Genomic DNA, 16,986 nt, shown 5'->3' with positions numbered 1-16,986 from the left:
AATTCTATAAATTCCCAGTGAACATCGTCGCACCCTCCTCCGTCGCTGACTATATTTTAATTTATAGGCGCCGCTAATTAAGTGGTAGAGACCGTCGGCGCGCGAGAGAGGTAATTAAATTTCGCGCTTGCGAGAGACGAAAGAAACGGGGAAAACACAAAGGGGAGACCTCTCGGGGCCCCTGAGCTCTGTGTCCACCCCCATGGTCCGGCCGGTCTTCTCGGGTCGTTGGATTTTTTGCTCGTTTCTCGGTTACAACGCGAATACCTTGGACCCGATCTCTCTTTCTCTGCGGGTCGGTTCTCCTCCTCGATTTCTCTCCTTTCCTCTCCTTCTCGATTTCTGTTCGGGTCCGGAGGATCGGCGGGTCCTTTGGCTGGCTCGTTACACAGACTCCGGTGTCGATGGGGTATATATATCGCGTGTGTTTCGCGTTTCGTACCCCTATCGGTTCCCGTCGATCCCCCTTTCCTCTCCCTCCACGATTCTCTCCCTCCATCTCTTTCTCTCTTCGCCTCCCGCTTTCTTTTTTGCAATCGCGGTGCGTGCATGTCGGCCGTTGTTGGCGTTGTTGTTGTTGTTGTCCCTCCCATGGACAAGGGGGCGAGCGTATGAGCGCTATAGGCCATAAGGGCTAACAAGGCGATTACTCATGCCTCCCATAAGAAGAAGTTACAAGCGGGTTCGAAGGTTTATTGCGGCAAATGGCGAAATTTGTACCTTGCTAACGATCCCCCGTCTTTTTTGCTCCTCAGTCTCTCGCGGACTCGCCCCTACCCCCGTGTCGTTGTCCCCCACCCCCCTCGAGGCTCCCGGAACGGGTACACGGACCCGCTCTAGTCTCATCGCCACGGTAATAATTAACGAATCGCAACGAGTTGATCCACAAGCCACCGATTTGCTCCTCCTACCCCACTGGTACCCTCGGACTCTGTACCCGCTGAATTTGTCGCTAGTGTACATCAATATTTGCATATTCGACACTCTTTTATTTTGTTTTATTCTTCCCATCCCTGCCTACAGCACCCCCCAGTCATTTAGTACATTATTTTCCATTGTTTTTCTGTTGTCTGAATTATCCGCGTAAGTCGAGGACTTACTGTACACAGAGTGAAGGTTAAAAAGGTTAAAATTTATATTTACCTCGAATCCGACAACGATCCAGACGGTTTCCGCGTTCGAATGGTGAAAAGTCGATGCACCTCCGACCTCAACTTCCGGAGAACCGGATGTAAATGCCGATAGCTGCCTCGATGTGGGCCCTGCAGCTGGTGGGACCAGGAGGGATCCGTGGAATATCGGTGATCCGAGGTCAGGAAACTGTAATTTCACGAAAGAGAGCCTTAATTTATTATTCAGCCATTCATAATTACAGTGACTAATATCTAAAGATTCGCAAGGTGGTCGTCTCAGTGACAACATTATAGACGAAAGCCCATTATCAACAGTATCCAGCGTAATTCCCTGCGACTCTAGATTACCGTCTCGGACAGTTTCAGAGTCCCCAACCACTAATTGTAAGTTCAAGTTCGAGCCCCCGACGTCCCAGTTCCCAGCAACAATGTTCGCACAGATCGGTCGAACAGGTTCATAGAAAACAGGTCTACGCTTTCACCGACGATTCCACCGCCGTAGAGTTTCCTTTAGCCGGCAGCCAGCGACAAGTCGATCGCGCTCTCGACACTACAATTAACGCGATTACACGGTACGTTCCACATTACCGGCTCCTAGCTACGAATCGAAATAATTATGACATTAGTGACGCAAAGCAGCCGCGACTCGATAATGATCCGTCGAGTCGCGCGGATCGCAGGTGACAATTACTTAAAGCCTGTTGCTGGCATGTCGCGTCTACCTGTTCACGAAAAGAGATTAATCGGCCGATCGCTATCGTCTCTGATCAATGTTAATCTGATAAAGCAGGTATAATCGAAACTCTTTCGGAAAAACTGTGCGCTTCGCAGCGACGATGATATCGAGGCGAGGTTTGCGACACACCTCGGCCTGCCTGGGTTAGGTGAAGAATGCGGCTCGGGAATTTTCCACAGCAGAATAATTTAGAGCGTGTCACGTATACGCCGTGGCGTCGGAAATTATTTTTTTCGCAGCGAACGGCGAACATAACGCGCACCGCGCCACGAGAGAAACAACGGTGGACGTTGATCGATCGAGGAGACCGCCTCCTCTCGTTTTTTTCTTTTCTCCCGATGGAAAAACTTCGCTCTCGAGGGAAGAAGCTCGTTTTCACGGCTGGCCCAAGCTGAACGAGACGAGACCCATTAGTCTTCGTGGCGCAAGACGCAGGGAAATTCGAGGATATTAATTTAAATCGCCCGCCGGCGAGCCACGGGACGAGAGCAGACCTCGACGAAAAGAATTGACGGAAATGCTGGGAGGACGCTGATAGCTGACTTAATTGATGACCGAATTTGTCACAATAGATAGTGGACAGCGATTTAGACGATTTCCAACCCCTAAGTATATCAAGCCACTCTTTTATTGATAAGCAATTGATGTCTTTTGTCACGAATGAAACATGAGCATTCTTTCGAATTATTGGTTGAATGGTTCATGTTTCATGTATTATCAGTTTGTGTAATTAGGATTTGTTTCCAATCCAATATTCCATCTAATATATCTATATGAATAAAATTGTAAATGTTCGTTTGTTCAAAACCTTAAGTCTCCGAAAGTTCTTCACCGATTGCTTTGAAATTTTGACACAACTTTGCATTCGAATACGCGCGTGTTTTTATATACCTATTAACCAGACCGAGCCACAGCAACGCGTGGCCGGGTACAGCTAGTATTAAATAAAGAAACAAATTTTACTTAATGACTCGACACGTCAATTGACGTGCTGAAGAAAATGGGAACAAGTATTGACGGAGCGTTGTGATTTGTGGTGGAGGTTAGGAGGATCTTATCCCCTAAGCAACCCTTTCTCTATCAGCTAGTATAGACACCTTCCTCCATGTGCAGACAGTCGAAGAAGACAAAACCTAGGGCGACGGTTGAGATGGTTGGTGTCGAGCGGTTTCTTCTTCCTGACAACGGTCACCCTGGACCGTTTCAGCGCAGGAGGAACCCGATTCGAAAACTGGATTCCGATGCAGCCTGAAAGAGGCTGCACACCGGCGAGGGTAAGCGGAGCAATCGGCTCTCCTTTGCAACAGAGACTCACTGAAAAGTTGTCCAGAGAGGGATTCTCTTTTCCGCAGAGAAATGTATAAAACGTTCATACAGTAAGTATGTAAGCAGTAGTAAGTATAAGTATATACAGTAAATAATAATTGGTTCGAGTTAATAGGTTGTTAGATCGTCGGCTCATTAAATTGTTCCTAGCCATGGAAAGTACTAATATTCTGTACAAAATTGGTAATTGCAGTTCCCATCCAATCTTCAGTGAAAGACGAATTTACCTTGTAATTCGAAGGAAGACCAGAATAATGTTCAAGACGACTCTGTGCTCTGTACGACAGCTATGTATAGTTTGCAGTTCCCATTCGCTGGAATCTTCGGTAACAGACGAATGATTCACCTTGCATTTTCAAGGAAGATCAAAGTAATGATTGAAATACTCTGTGCAATAGAGCTACCTTGAAATTAGCATCCTCGAATCTTGCGAGCACCAAAGGGACTCGTCAAAAATCACAGATGCAACGAATCGCTACCGTTAACTCTGAACCTTCCCATGATTTCTATTGGCAAATCTATCACAAAATAGACAATCCACATGGAAGATGTCTCATTTACTAAAAATAATTCTAAATTCTTGTCATTAAATCTCGTGTTAAATCGCACCGATGCATTTTGTCGTGAACGCGTAAAATCCGCGATCTACTCGTTACGCTGAGAATCCTCCGAGAAGAAACAAACGCAATCGGCGCAGCTCGGATCGCGGATCCGGTACAATATCCCCGAGCCGAGGAATCTGAAATCTCGGATCGATAACAAGACAAATTGCGTAGGTACTCGTATAATTAAAGGCCCTGGAGTCAGAAAGCAGCAGCAGTAACCGTAGTCAGAGTAGGATCCATAGGATCGGCAGCAGACCGGGGGAATATCTTGGATCGCGCAGAATCCCAGCGTCGTGTATCCCGTGGTCGTTGTCTCTCGTGTCTCTGATCTGGGAGCTATACTGCATCGAGCAACAGCCTCGCAGCAACAGCAGCAAACAGCAACAGCAGCCTTTCTCGGTCTGTGAGGCAACAGATCAGATAGTAGTCGGTGGTATCGGTGTCGCGCGAGCCCGGTCTTCCCGAGCGTTAGTATCAAGTCATCAGAGAACGAAGGAAGGCCAGGTTCTCTAGAGACTATGCGAGTTTGGTAAGTGGCTGGTGCACCGTCGCAGCGATTCTCTGGTCCGATGATAAATGATACGCTGAAACGTGTGCCAGGTCCAGCCGATACGAAACTTCCTCCCTGCTGGGGTAGTAGTCAGGGAAACGAGAAGGAAGGCAGGAAGGAAGGGAACGGGGCTAATAGAACCAGAAAAAAAGGAAGAGGGGGAGAGAGAGATGAACCAAAGAGTCGGAGACCAAAGAGCAGTCCGGTCTGCGACGCAGCAGACCGGTGACCAGTGAGAATCCTGCGAGTCCCGAAGGCTAGAACTCCTAGGGAATCCAGGCAGAACCGGTCCAGTCGGATCCGGAGCACCCGCTGCTCGCTCTCAGCTCGAGAGCTACCTACTGTCCTTTACCAGCCACGACGATTCTATACGTTCCTCTCTGTTGCTTTTCTTGCTCTCCTTCTTCTTCTTGCCACGAAGAACGCACTGTCCTAAGCCTCTTCCGTTTCGTCCTGCTTCTTCCTTTCAGGTTTCGTGCCTACTTTTAGTCGCCGACTACTGTAACCGATCGTCCAAGGGTTAGTAGATTGTCTGGGATCTTTGAGGATGAGGATCGATCCATGGTTATTGACTCTTTCAATGGTTTGTTGAAGTCGTTAATTACCCAAGGAAGCCATAAACCTAAATAACCACTTTTCAAGTACAATCTAAAAGGATCGTTCCAAGCCGTCGTGCGCCACTGGTGTCATTCCAGGATTAAACTATCATCTTCCAGGCCGCTGTCCTAATCCCTCAGATCCTGCGAGACGATTCAAGGCCATCCTAGCTGCCGGCTCTCCGCCCACGCGATAGTCTCGATCAACTGGCTCTCTCGTCTAGGTAAAGTCGTCTAGTTTCCTCGACGATTTCTCTCTCTATCTCTCTGTCTCTGTTTCTCTCTGTCTCCGTCATTCTGGGCGGAGAGGATCGAGCGATTTCGCGCGAGCTAGATTCCGCTCGAGGATCGCCGTCGTCCCGGATGATCGAACGAGATACCGGAGCAGCACCTGCGCCCACCTTAGCCGAAGGCCTCCTCTCTGTTGCGCGCGCGAGTATCGAGCGGCATGCGGTAACAGCGTCGCGAGATCCTATCTCGGGCTTCAGGGAGAAAAAGTCGGGCGTCGTGGACGTCGATGACGCGATTAGGATGGAACGTCGTCGTCGCTGGGTCACGCCTATGACGAATCACCGCGAGAACCATCTAAGGACACCCGCCCCTTCTCTTTCTCTCTTTTTCTCTCTCTTTTTCCATCGAGGTTGTGCGGCAGGAGTTGCGGTGACTGGCGTCGACAAAAGCTGCGAGACCACCGGGTTCCAGGTTGACCCCTGACCCATAGGGGATCGATTCCGACGCCGATCTGTCACCATCAGATCCCGAACGGCCCCCGGAATTTTTACCACATCTATCGACCCCGCCTTTCCTCTCTGATACTCTGACAAATTTCGGGATTGAACGGTACATAGACGGTCTCACCAACCGTAGATGGGAAGCTGGTGTAATATCGATCTTTTTTTCGGAGTATTTAACCCCTTGCCATATCATTTCCTTTACGGTTACAGTGATTAAAACATCTTTATCCCCGAAAATGTCGCAGAAGAGGAGAGAAAATTTATATTTCTTCTATACCTACATTTATTTTAACCCTTTGCACTCGGAACTATTTTAACTCGAAAATTAAACATTTCTTCCGACCCAGAACGTTTCCATTCTCTATAATTTTTTAAATCTGGTGGATATGAACTCGATATAACACAACATAAACAATATTTTAAATAACGGTGCAGCAATTTCTAGTGACGCCTCTCAGAATCACCACTCAAATTTTACTTCATCTAAAAAGAAAGGCGTGACACATTCGTATTTGTTAGACTTCGTTTGAAATCTTCATCGCGAGTGCGACTCGTTAAAATACGGCAAGGGGTTAAGAGACGTTATCGAGCTTGATGTACGTTGTCTGAGGATAGATTTTTGAATAAAGCTTTACTTCGGCAACTCCGTACCCGTGGTCGGTATAGCGATTCCAGAGGACCCCGGAGCAAAGGATCATGGAAACCCGACACCGCGGATTGTTCTTTCGTCGCGATCGCCGCGGAAATCGCGCTCGCTTGGTTTTACGATAACCGGGATCGTTGTAAAACCTGCCGATCTCGATCTGCGGCGGCCATTAGGCGTGCCGGTTTATGGCAACGATGTCGCCCGACCCCGCGATCGCTGCAGTCGATTGCAGGACCCGGTTCTAATCCGTGACGACTCTTCCGCGTACCGGCGTTTATAATTTCGTCGCGTTCGCACTCGATTCCTCGGGTGATTCGAATTTCCTGCTCGGGGCTCGATTAGATTTTATGCGACGACGCCAACGACGACTACAACGGTTTCCTCCTCCTCCCCCTCCTCCTTCCCTGCTTCTTCTCTCTGCCGTTGTTAATAGCGAGGAGCCGAAAAGGATCGTGCCGAGCGAGAATGCTCCAAGGATTACGTATCCCCCAGAGCTCACCTTCGGCATTCTATCCTCAGCTCTCGAGGCCGCCTCGGCACGGCGCGGCGTCTTCCTACTCGCAGGGCCTTGCTTCTTGCTAGCCGATCGGCCTGCTGCGTGAAAGTTCACGTGTCGATTATGCGAGCCACGCTGGGCCGACTACGGTCCCTTTCAAGGATCACGGAGGTCCTCGTCTTGTGAATATTCTCTGGCCTCATCCCTTTAGCTTGTAATTGGACCGGGGAACTTGCTCTTCTTAGTTTTCGAGAGTTTCAGAGGTGAACGTCGAACGAGAATATTATTTTCTCCGTTGATGGCGTTAACAAATAGACGGTGGTTAATTTGTGACTAAGGAAACAAATTTTATTGCAATTTTGATCAACAAGAAAGTAATCTAGAATTTGGACATACCCAAAAATCGTCATATAAAGCATTGTTATGCTGATGATCCTCCCCCGGGACTACAGAGGGTTGTCTAGAAAAAAACGATTTTAAATTCCCGGACGCGAAAGGAGACATCAGAAATAGCTCTACCGTAGAAAAACAACCGTCCAGATCGAGAAACTGAAGATGGTGGTGTCTAAAGCCGTGGGGTAGGATACGGAGAGGGAAAAGAAGAGACGCTCTGGGATCGTCCGTCCGACTGGCGTGCGCGCTCCGGTTTTCCAGTTTCGTCCGCTCTGCTGGCAAGCTCACGAGCGAACGAGCGAGCCGGATTACATTCCCGAGATCTTAACGAGACGTAATTACACGGCGAAAGGTACGAAGCGACGGATGCCTTCGGAATATAGCTACTAACACGATAATTGCCGCTATTACGCTCCGAAACGTCGTATTTAACGGCTAAACGGCGTTCGCCTACTAATCGCACGGGGAAGCCCCATTGATCGATCGGAATTGATACCCGGCGTTACGCGTACCTTTCGCAACGCGAAAATCTTCGCGCCTAATTTCGCCGTTTGTTCCCGAACAGCCGGTGACAAACGTCCTCTCATTCGTCCTCCCGACTCGCGATTTATCGGTTCGAGCTTCCCGCAAAAATCAACAACACGACCGCGATAGTTGTTTCGAATGTTCCGGTGAGAAGCACACGAGTAGCATGATCGTGACAAAAGAATAGTTATCGGACCACCCTGTATATCGCTTCTAGATCATCACAGAGAAGTCTCACCGTGTTGCATCCCCTCTTTTCAGCGTACAGACCCCGAAAACCAGCTAACGCGGCAAATGCGTTTACCTGGCCGGCGTGTAATCCTGTAAGCGCCCCTTATTACGCTCCGCGTGGCCCATTGTCGCTCGATCTTAACTTCTGCGGATTATAAACTGTTTCTCGTACGGCATTAGCTTTTTTGTTCGCCGCTTTTCCGTACTGGTTCGCTCGCACAAGTCTCGACTCCCGCTGCGAGCGGATCGAAAACTGGAGCACCTTTCGTCTCTTTCTCTTGTCTTCTTTTCTTCGACAACTACCCTAAACGCGTCGTTGAAAATCGGTAACGAGTCCAACAACATTTGCTGCGATCTCTGGGAAGAATTTTCGGATTGGCGATTGCCTCGAGACACCTCCGATCAACCCCTTAGGAAACGATTTTGATTGCTTGGCGTTTCACGCAATTCTTTTTTCAAAATTGCTTTTTTCAGGGAATAGAAGTCGTGGTTTCTGGAGTTTAGAAATCGCTAAAGAAATATGGATATCCTATCCGAGACGTTCAGAACCGGAAACGGAATATGAGTTAAATTTCGAAGCATTTAAATCTACATGTAACACCTTTGAAAATCCTGAAATTGATTTATTTGCAAGCAGAGCAAATTCCAAATGTTCTGTTTATGTGTCATTTTTATGTTAGCAAAAAGCCATGTTTTCTTCCAACTTAAAAACCGGAGCGAAGGGATGTTCATTAATATATATATTTCATGCTACTAGTATTAATACTACTTATGTAATTCCAAACAAAAGATTAGTAACACTTGACTAAATTATAATAACTGTACATATGTCCAATTGCATGCCTTAAAAAGTTAGGAACAACTGCGGGAATATAAAATTAACTCTGAATTTCGTGCCATCTACGAAACTGGCTCATAAACAAGTTTCGCAGCCACAGTTTTAAATAAAATTTGAACATGATCGTTCTCGTTAATAAGAAATGGGCGAATTACTATTCCAGCATGATCAAAATTGTCCGACTTTCCGCTCCGGTAGGCAGTGGCAATTTAGCCGACGGTATTTCGCAAATAATAAATAATCGCGGGTGGCAGGGGAGGCTTATCGCGGCGCCACGGTTTAAAATACGAAAGAAAAAGGGAATTCTACGGTATATCCTTCGTTCGGGAGCGTGGCGGGGCCGATGCACGGATAAAGGCGGATCCATAATTCCTCTTTCTCTTTAGCCTCTCGCGGTCGGCTGGTAATTAATGAACACCGTGTAGAATAGGGAGAATTATTGCGCGCTTACGGGGCTCGCGCGGGCGCGCGCGCACGCGGCCACGAGTTCTTTTATGAAAGGACCCGAGATTGAAATCGGCGACGCTCGCTTCTCCAGCGATTTATGCTCGTTCCATAAAACTGGGAGAGGACCACGATCATTGGACACATGTCGCGCCACCGGTTTTTCGCTTTACAGGACCAAAAGCGTCGTATCATCCTTTTTTCTCCCCAAAAGACAATGTTGCGGACCTGGCGAACACGCATGCTTCAGGACACGTTCTACAAAGCGCCTACGACCATTCATTGTAGAATGCATAAACTGGCTCTAGCTACATCTCACACTGGGAAATTAATTTGTTTTAACCCTTTACACTCGGAGCTACTTTAACTCGAAAATTAAACATTTCATCCAATAACTTTTGGAAGCTATTAATAGGTGATGTAAATTTTAAATAATTGCTCGTGTAAAAATTTCTGTAATTTCGACAATCCCTGCTCGAGGACAGATAAGAATGGTTCGCGAGGATGCGGCGTCCACGTTTTCGCTGTTTGGCAACAGAGTATCGATGCACTTCGGGTGCATACATGGGAGCAGGGGCAGACGTTCGACACGAGGAGATCGGGCAGCTGCAGCACGGACCCCCGTAAGCGATCCACGTCGCAAGCGGAACGCGGATGGAAGCGGTGGAACGTGGCCCGTCGCGGAACACGCCCGTACAAAAACCATGCGTGGACGGGCGCACAATGCGAGCAAGCGTTGCAACCGATGCGATCCTCACAAAAGACAGCCGACCATAGGACGACCTGAAAACCTGGCGAAATCTGCTCCATCATCGGACCCAGACAGCCGCGAAACTTCCTAACGAGGATCGTCTACGAAAGCCACAAGGATCAATATATAGATCGGACTTGCAGCCGTTGTTTGACGTAGCATTATATTGGCTTCGTACGGATTTTATATCGACAGGAGCGCTATGGTCCCTGCAACTACATGATCCAGTATGCAATACCCAGAGTGTAGCGACGCGCCTGCTGCTTGAGTACAGACGAAACGATCGAAGGAAAACAGTAGTACGATCGCGCGATCGCTGCGCGCTTCTTGCCACGGGTTATTTTTATAATCGCAACGCGTTACGAGTTCCGAGCAACGTGCCGTCGACGGTGGTAAAGTTCAAGGCGAACCTGTGACACCACCGACAAAGGTGTTCGCGAGGAAAAACACGTGACGCGATAAAGTTCGACGACGAATACACCGAGGCGGTCGCAAAAAAACCGTGACCGGTGACCGGTGACCAACGTTTCTACCGTAAACACGCGCGACTCGACTCGATTCCGAGGAAAAACGCAATCGGTAACGACGGGATCACGACTTCGGAGGATCTCTGCTAATTGAGAACGAAGTCTACGAATTTACAAGAGGATTCTGAGTTATCCCGATCTCCAACGCAGAAGAGTCCTCACCGCAGCTTCCCAATGAATGAGAATTTCATACAAATAGTGAGTTTAATACCTAAACTTGAAACGCACTATCTGTATGGTCCGTGTTCATGAATTTTTAACAGTATGGCACGATCCTCGAAATGACACATAAATAAAATAATTATGTATTCGTTCGTTCCCTGTTTTGTTCACTGACATAAATTCTACTGGAATTAAGTGTTCTGGATTGGCATTTACAGCATACTTCATTTTTTTCTAAAAAACTCCCCTGTTCCACGTTTCGAACGGAACTTACAACTTTTTTGATCTCAACAATACAATTCCAATCCTAAACTGTTTTACTATGTCCGAGTTTCATCGCACTGTGCCCCGTGAAAATCGACGGATAACAAGAAAAACGTCGCGTATATCACGCGAGGGGGTACGGGAAAATGGGGTGGGAAAACAGGCCCGGTGAAAAATCACGGAGCGTGCCGGACAAAAATAAGAGAGGGAGGTGTGGCGGGCGTGGATCTCGCCAACAAAGCCGGGAAATCCAGGGGTGGAGTGGCTGCTCGGTTCGGGGGATCTCCTGGCACCGTTTCTCTCTCTTTTCCGCCTCCCGTTTCTCGCCTACCGTTGCCATAGCTAATACGACCGGACAACAATGCGGACCCGTCCGCATTGCACGCGTCCGACCGCTAATTCCTCGCGTTTTTTCGTCCCCCTCTTCTACCAACCCTGCAACACGCACACGCCAACCTTCTCTTTCCCGTTTCTACGATCCGCTTTCCCTGCTTGGCTCCTTTCCTCCTTCTAGCACTCTCCGCTCCTGGACCGTCCCTCTCGCCTCTGGAATTGGATTTCACGACGGAGTTTTTGCGATAGTCTGCCCATCTGCCTGGCACGCACCACCGTCTCGATGGACCGACGCAAAAACGCCCCCGGAAAACCTCTATCCGACGATTGTCGTCTGAGGAGACAAGATGCTATGGTCAGGGGTCAACACCTTCCGGAACACGCTGACCAATCGATTCAATGAGACCCGGAAATTGGCGGAGTCTTTGGCAAATCGGGAATGGCATCAATGGCTCTGGATTGTGGCCTTTTCGACATTGGGTGCTCCTTCTTTCTTGTAATTCGCCAGGATCTATCGCAGTGGATCAATTTAGTGGCACACTTCAACCTAGTCTTCTACATTTCATAAACTCGATATGAAGATAAGGGTTACAGTAAATTAAATCTTCTGAACTGCTCGCACTAGTTCAACTTTGTTGGTTCAGGGACGTCGCCAAAGAAGGTTGTCGTCTCAAAATGGACATTTGGGCGGATCAAAAATGAAAAATAGGAGGGAAACCTAACTGATAGCAGTTGAACGATCTCTCGTCTTGCGAGAACTCGTATCGAACCGATGGAAATGCAAATTTGTGGCGCGGACGGGCGGATCGACGGACGGAAGGGAGAAACAGAGAGGCGTCGGCGACCACTCGGATTGATTTCCGGCGAATTCCGGCAATGCGGTTCCCCGATGTACGTACCTCCATCAGAAACGAGGCCTACATGCTATTTCTCAGCCAATAATACTGGCCTGCGAACCTTTGATCCAATTGCTGCACTTTCCACAGCGCACGAAATACGTGAACGCTATCCTCTGCGGGATTCAATCATTGTGTTCCCATCGCCATCCCTTTATACCATCGAAACAATTTTATTTCGAGCAAAGTGAAAAACGTGGCTTGTCAATCTTCGCGAAAATGAACTTGGACCTTGTCGTATTTAATTTGCATGCGCTATTGTGATTCAATAAGGTATCACAACGGCGAAATGAAGGTAGAGGATCAGACTGTCTTTAGGTCGTATTTAACCATCGCTAGGTAAGGTCTAATAACACATAAATAGTAAAGTGGGGTCTTTTAGACCCCGACAAATGAATTTCATAAATAGCCTCGTTTTTAATAGATTTGGGATAAAGATAACACATGATATAAAGTAAACAAACAGATTTAATTTTATTCATTTAAAAATTCTTTTGAAAAATCTGAAGCTGGGGCCTCTGAGACCTCACATTATCTTGCGAAGGTTAAGGTAATTCTTTCCGTAGTGTCGGGGATGTGTCTCTTCCCACATTTTGAAACCTCATCACCGGTCAATTCTAAAGTTAGTAGGATCGTAGGGGTGAGAAAAAAGGGGATATCTGCGAGTAAGGAAATTAGGCTAGCGGTGGGCGCCGCACGTCGAAAACAGTTCCTTGATCGCGCAATTAAAGAGGAAACGACACCGGATAGGATCGAGCGGGCGTCGAACATTGTCCCCTGAATACGTAACAGCGTATCGTCGCGGGAGGCGAGCGTGTCGGCGCACTAAATGCAGGCTATCGGGCTCGAGTTTCCCGCAGGTAAATATTTCGTCGGCGGCGACGCGGTTCGGGGTGTGCGGACGCGATCGTTAAATTCGTCGGCGCGGACCAGGAGCGGCACAGAGAGCGGCGGTAGCCGGAATTCGTGGGCTCGCGATTCCCTCGAGTGAGGCTCCTCTCTCTCCCTCTCTCTCTCTCTCTCTCTTCCCCGTTGGTCTCTCTGCTCTCTCGGTTGGTCGCCGTTTATCGCGCCACCCGGTGCATTCGGTAGCCCGATAGCGCGGTTATCCGCCGGCAGCCTCCTCTCACTCCGCCTCCACCTCCGCCTCTATCTCTACCTCTCCTCGCCCCGAAATTTGCATGGCATTTACATCCGATTGCGGCGCGACGCGGACCGAAAGTGGCTAGTGTGGCCGCTTGCCTCTCTCTCTTTCTCTCTGCCCCCTCTCTCCCTCGAGTCGATCGAACTCGCCCCCCGACGAAGGGCACCTGCCGTTGCGAGGGTCACGGGCGCCACGCACACCTTACCCTGCATCCATCGATCTATCGCGATCGAGATCCTCCACGAATGCCCCTCAACGTTAATAGTAAAAGAGAAATTGTCTCTGGAAGGGTGTAAGTGGGTTTGGGCATTGTGATGGGAGGCTGGGTCAGTTTTGAAGAGTACCTGGATGTAGCTTGAGTGGTTGGTATGGGTCTAATAGAGGATTAGGGAGATTCTTTTACTTTGGATAATTGTGGAATGCAATTAGATTTGTTTTGTAGTTATTAGTTATTACAAAATAAGAATGATCTGCATCGATTGCAAGGAATAGAGAACTAAACTGAACATTATTTCTTCATTTAATGATTCTAATACATAGAGAAGCAATCATATGCTGTTATTTTCAGCTTGAAAAATTTTCCAGCAATTTTACTCGATTTTGCTATAAATGCATAAAGGTCCGTAGTCTACTCATAATAGTTATAATTGAAGAGTGAGTAATCCTGATAGAGCAAAATATTTGAAATGCCTGCGTAATTGAAGACACAATGTATCCCCGGACCAATATCGTCTTCGCCATACACGCTATAGTGTTGCAAGGGTTAATGGAAACGTCACCAAAAGCCCACGGCCAGTTGTTTAATGTCTATCGAAGAAAGACAGACGGGAGTTTTTACAGACACGATCGTTTTCCCGAATCGCGTCGGCGAATCGATGGAAGTTCGTCCTACGTCGATCCATTGTGTACGACGCTACTACACAGTATTGTGATTTAGGGATCGATGACGACCCGAGAACCACCTTTCACCTATAGGGTGGATGGCAAAAATCGAAGGTGAAAGCAGTGGCGAATTCTTCTAGATTTGTCTCATTCGAATTGAAAAATAAGAGTGATCACCCGATCAAAATTGCCCCATCGAAATTACCACGACTTTCCCTCGAGCCAGGGTTTTCCAAACCTCTTCTCTGATGGAGCACTTTAAGGGTCTTTGAATTTTTACAGAGCAAACCTTGTGTAAGTTGAAGGATAGGTAATGACACATAATCAAAAAATCTTTTCAATATATATTTTTTTTCACGGAGCACTTGCTACCTCCCCATGGAGCACTAGTTTGGGAAACGCTGTCTCAAGCAATTCTTGCCACGATTCCAACGTTGCAACAATTCCTCCGACAGATTAGAAGATAACCAGTTGCGCGAAAATCGTTGCCAAACCGAAAACCGCGTATCACTCACACGCGATCCGCAGAGCCGAGCGCCGCCCACTCGTCGTAGCATTCCTCGCCAGTTTCGAATGAGCGCTCAAGGTAAGCCGAGAGGAGTCAGGGTCGTAGGTGCTGCAGTTACGTCGGAATTGGACATTATTTTCAGCGAGTGCCGGCCACTTAACTTGGGCGACCGAGAGAGCGTGCGGCCTGAGAGCACAACTGTCCGTCGTCTATACACCGCACGTATCCGTGTATACGTCTCGTACGTGCGTGTCATAGGTCCTATTATCGCGGCCGGCTTCGGACGATTCGCATACTCTCGAATCCTCTCTCGGATACTCTGGGACCCCGTTGAAGTTCGCGCCTCGACGCGACTCGGCGAGTCCCTCGACCCGCGTTCATTTCTCTCTGGCCGGATAAGTTCGCGGCTTTACGACGGGTCGCGTTCCCGACGTTAACGAGCGTCGCGAAGCTGTGCAGAGCGGATTCGCAAAGCGGATTCGCGAACGTTCCCAGTCCTCCGAACAGACGAGACGAGGGGGTATCGGAATTTCATGAAATTCGAGGGGGCAGCGACTAATTCTCGGAGGATCGAGAATCGAGAAGGTCTCCGGTTTCCCGTCTGTTAGCGAGAACGTCTCTCTCTCTCTCCCTCTTTTTCGTTGTCGTTCCCTCTTTCTCGCTTTCGACCATGTCTCCTGACCTCCCAAGCGATAGAATTTCCTTCCGCGTGAATCGGAGAAGAACTGGGCAACGATGGTGGACCGTTTCGTTTTTACGCCACAGCCATTTTCTACGGGTCATGCCGCGCCGGCTAGATAGCCAGGAGCAACAGGCCGGTTATAAAACGCTCTCGACGCGTCCGACGAATGTCGTAAAAGCGAGAGCACTCGTTCGCGAGCGTTCGCCGCTCGATGTTTATCCGTTTAGGATTTTCAGAGTGGTCGCGCCTCCTATGGTCCTTCGCGGCGCGCCACGCGGTCATTATACGTTTGTGTCTGCGCTCAGTAGGCTAACCATTTTGCTATAGAAAAGAACTGGACCTTAGGCGGAAGTTCGAACCTTGGTTCAGACTTGATAACCGTAAGAGTGATTTTTCAGACGCTTAACTCTCATACGCTCCTCGAGAATAATTTCGAGGATAATGTTTCACCCATTCTTGCTTCACATGTTTCAGAACACGGGGTAAAACGGGGTAGTTTTGAAACGTCCCTAAATATCAACAGAAGACAGTTTCGCCACCGTAGAGCGTTTGAACGTCCGCGCAATCTGTCGAAGGGTTAATTATACGAATCGAACAGGGGTTAGGTCACGTGTGGAGCGCGATGAATCGATCTTCCATGCGATCCCATCGTATCCGATCGCATCGACTCGCTGCGTGCACGGTGAATTCCGCGGCGAGAGATCTTTCTCTCTCTCTTTCTCGAGAATAGCCCGTAGGTGTCCGGAGAAAATGTCAAGGAGAAGGTGTCGGCTCTCGATCTCGTCGGAGGCGAGGCGGAAGGCGCAGCGTCGATTTTCGTCCCGGTACGAAATTCCAACCGATGCGATCGATCGGAGGATCGCGTGATCTCGAGCCCGTGTGCGATCGTTTTACCAGAACTGGTATCGTTTCACTACCTACCGGACAGCCCATAAAATCGTGGCTGCTTAATATACATTCGCCGATCGCGTTTTACGCCCCGGTATATGTATAAGAGATACTGAGGACTCCGCGACTCTCTAATCTCGAAACAGCGACGATTCAATTAGCCATCTTTCCTCGTCTTCCGACTATCGCGTACTTTGAGTCATCACTAGATTGCGGATGTTTATGCAATTTTCAATTTTTCTAGGCGAATTTTAAGAAAGTCGAACAGAGTCTTTTTAGATCTGAAATAAATGAAAATCTTACTAAATTGTCATATCTTATATCCTAGATTTTTTGAAAATTTTCAAAATTTAATTGCATAAAGGCCCGCGGTCTAGTCATCGCTGAATTCATGAATCGAACCGAGGATCGGTGTAATCGGCCATAATTCTACAGAATAGCAAACATTCTACAAGAATTCTTGCGAGTAAGAGAGTTGAGTAATTATTTTTGTGAATTTTTCAAGAATAAATTTTGTTATTATTATACATATAGATAGTTCTAGTGTTAAGTGGCGAGGACACGAAGACGAAGACAATGGACAATGGACATTCGACTGCGCCTTACTTTAAGGGATGCTGCATCCCGCAGTGAATTGCATGTACAAATTCACAGTAGATCTCAGAGGATCTCAGCAATCTGAAGAAGCTTGTCGAG

The 16,986-nt window shown here is 48.1% G+C and overlaps 1 protein-coding gene across 1 annotated transcript in view; it reads right to left on the bottom strand.

Moving 5' to 3' along the window:
• Vvl (ventral veins lacking) overlaps positions 1-16,986 on the bottom strand; it is a 61,137-nt gene that overhangs the window by 15,835 nt on the left and 28,316 nt on the right. Inside the window, exon 2 of the mRNA XM_076426584.1 lies at positions 1,144-1,320. The gene's annotated coding sequence lies outside the window, so the exon portion shown is untranslated. The remainder of the gene's footprint in view (positions 1-1,143; positions 1,321-16,986) is intronic.

Source organism: Lasioglossum baleicum, chromosome 6 (assembly GCF_051020765.1).
Source record: "Lasioglossum baleicum chromosome 6, iyLasBale1, whole genome shotgun sequence".
Lineage (NCBI taxonomy): Eukaryota > Metazoa > Arthropoda > Insecta > Hymenoptera > Halictidae > Lasioglossum > Lasioglossum baleicum.
The sequence above is the reverse complement of the archived record's forward strand: the minus strand, read 5'-3'. Positions and strand labels throughout refer to the sequence as shown.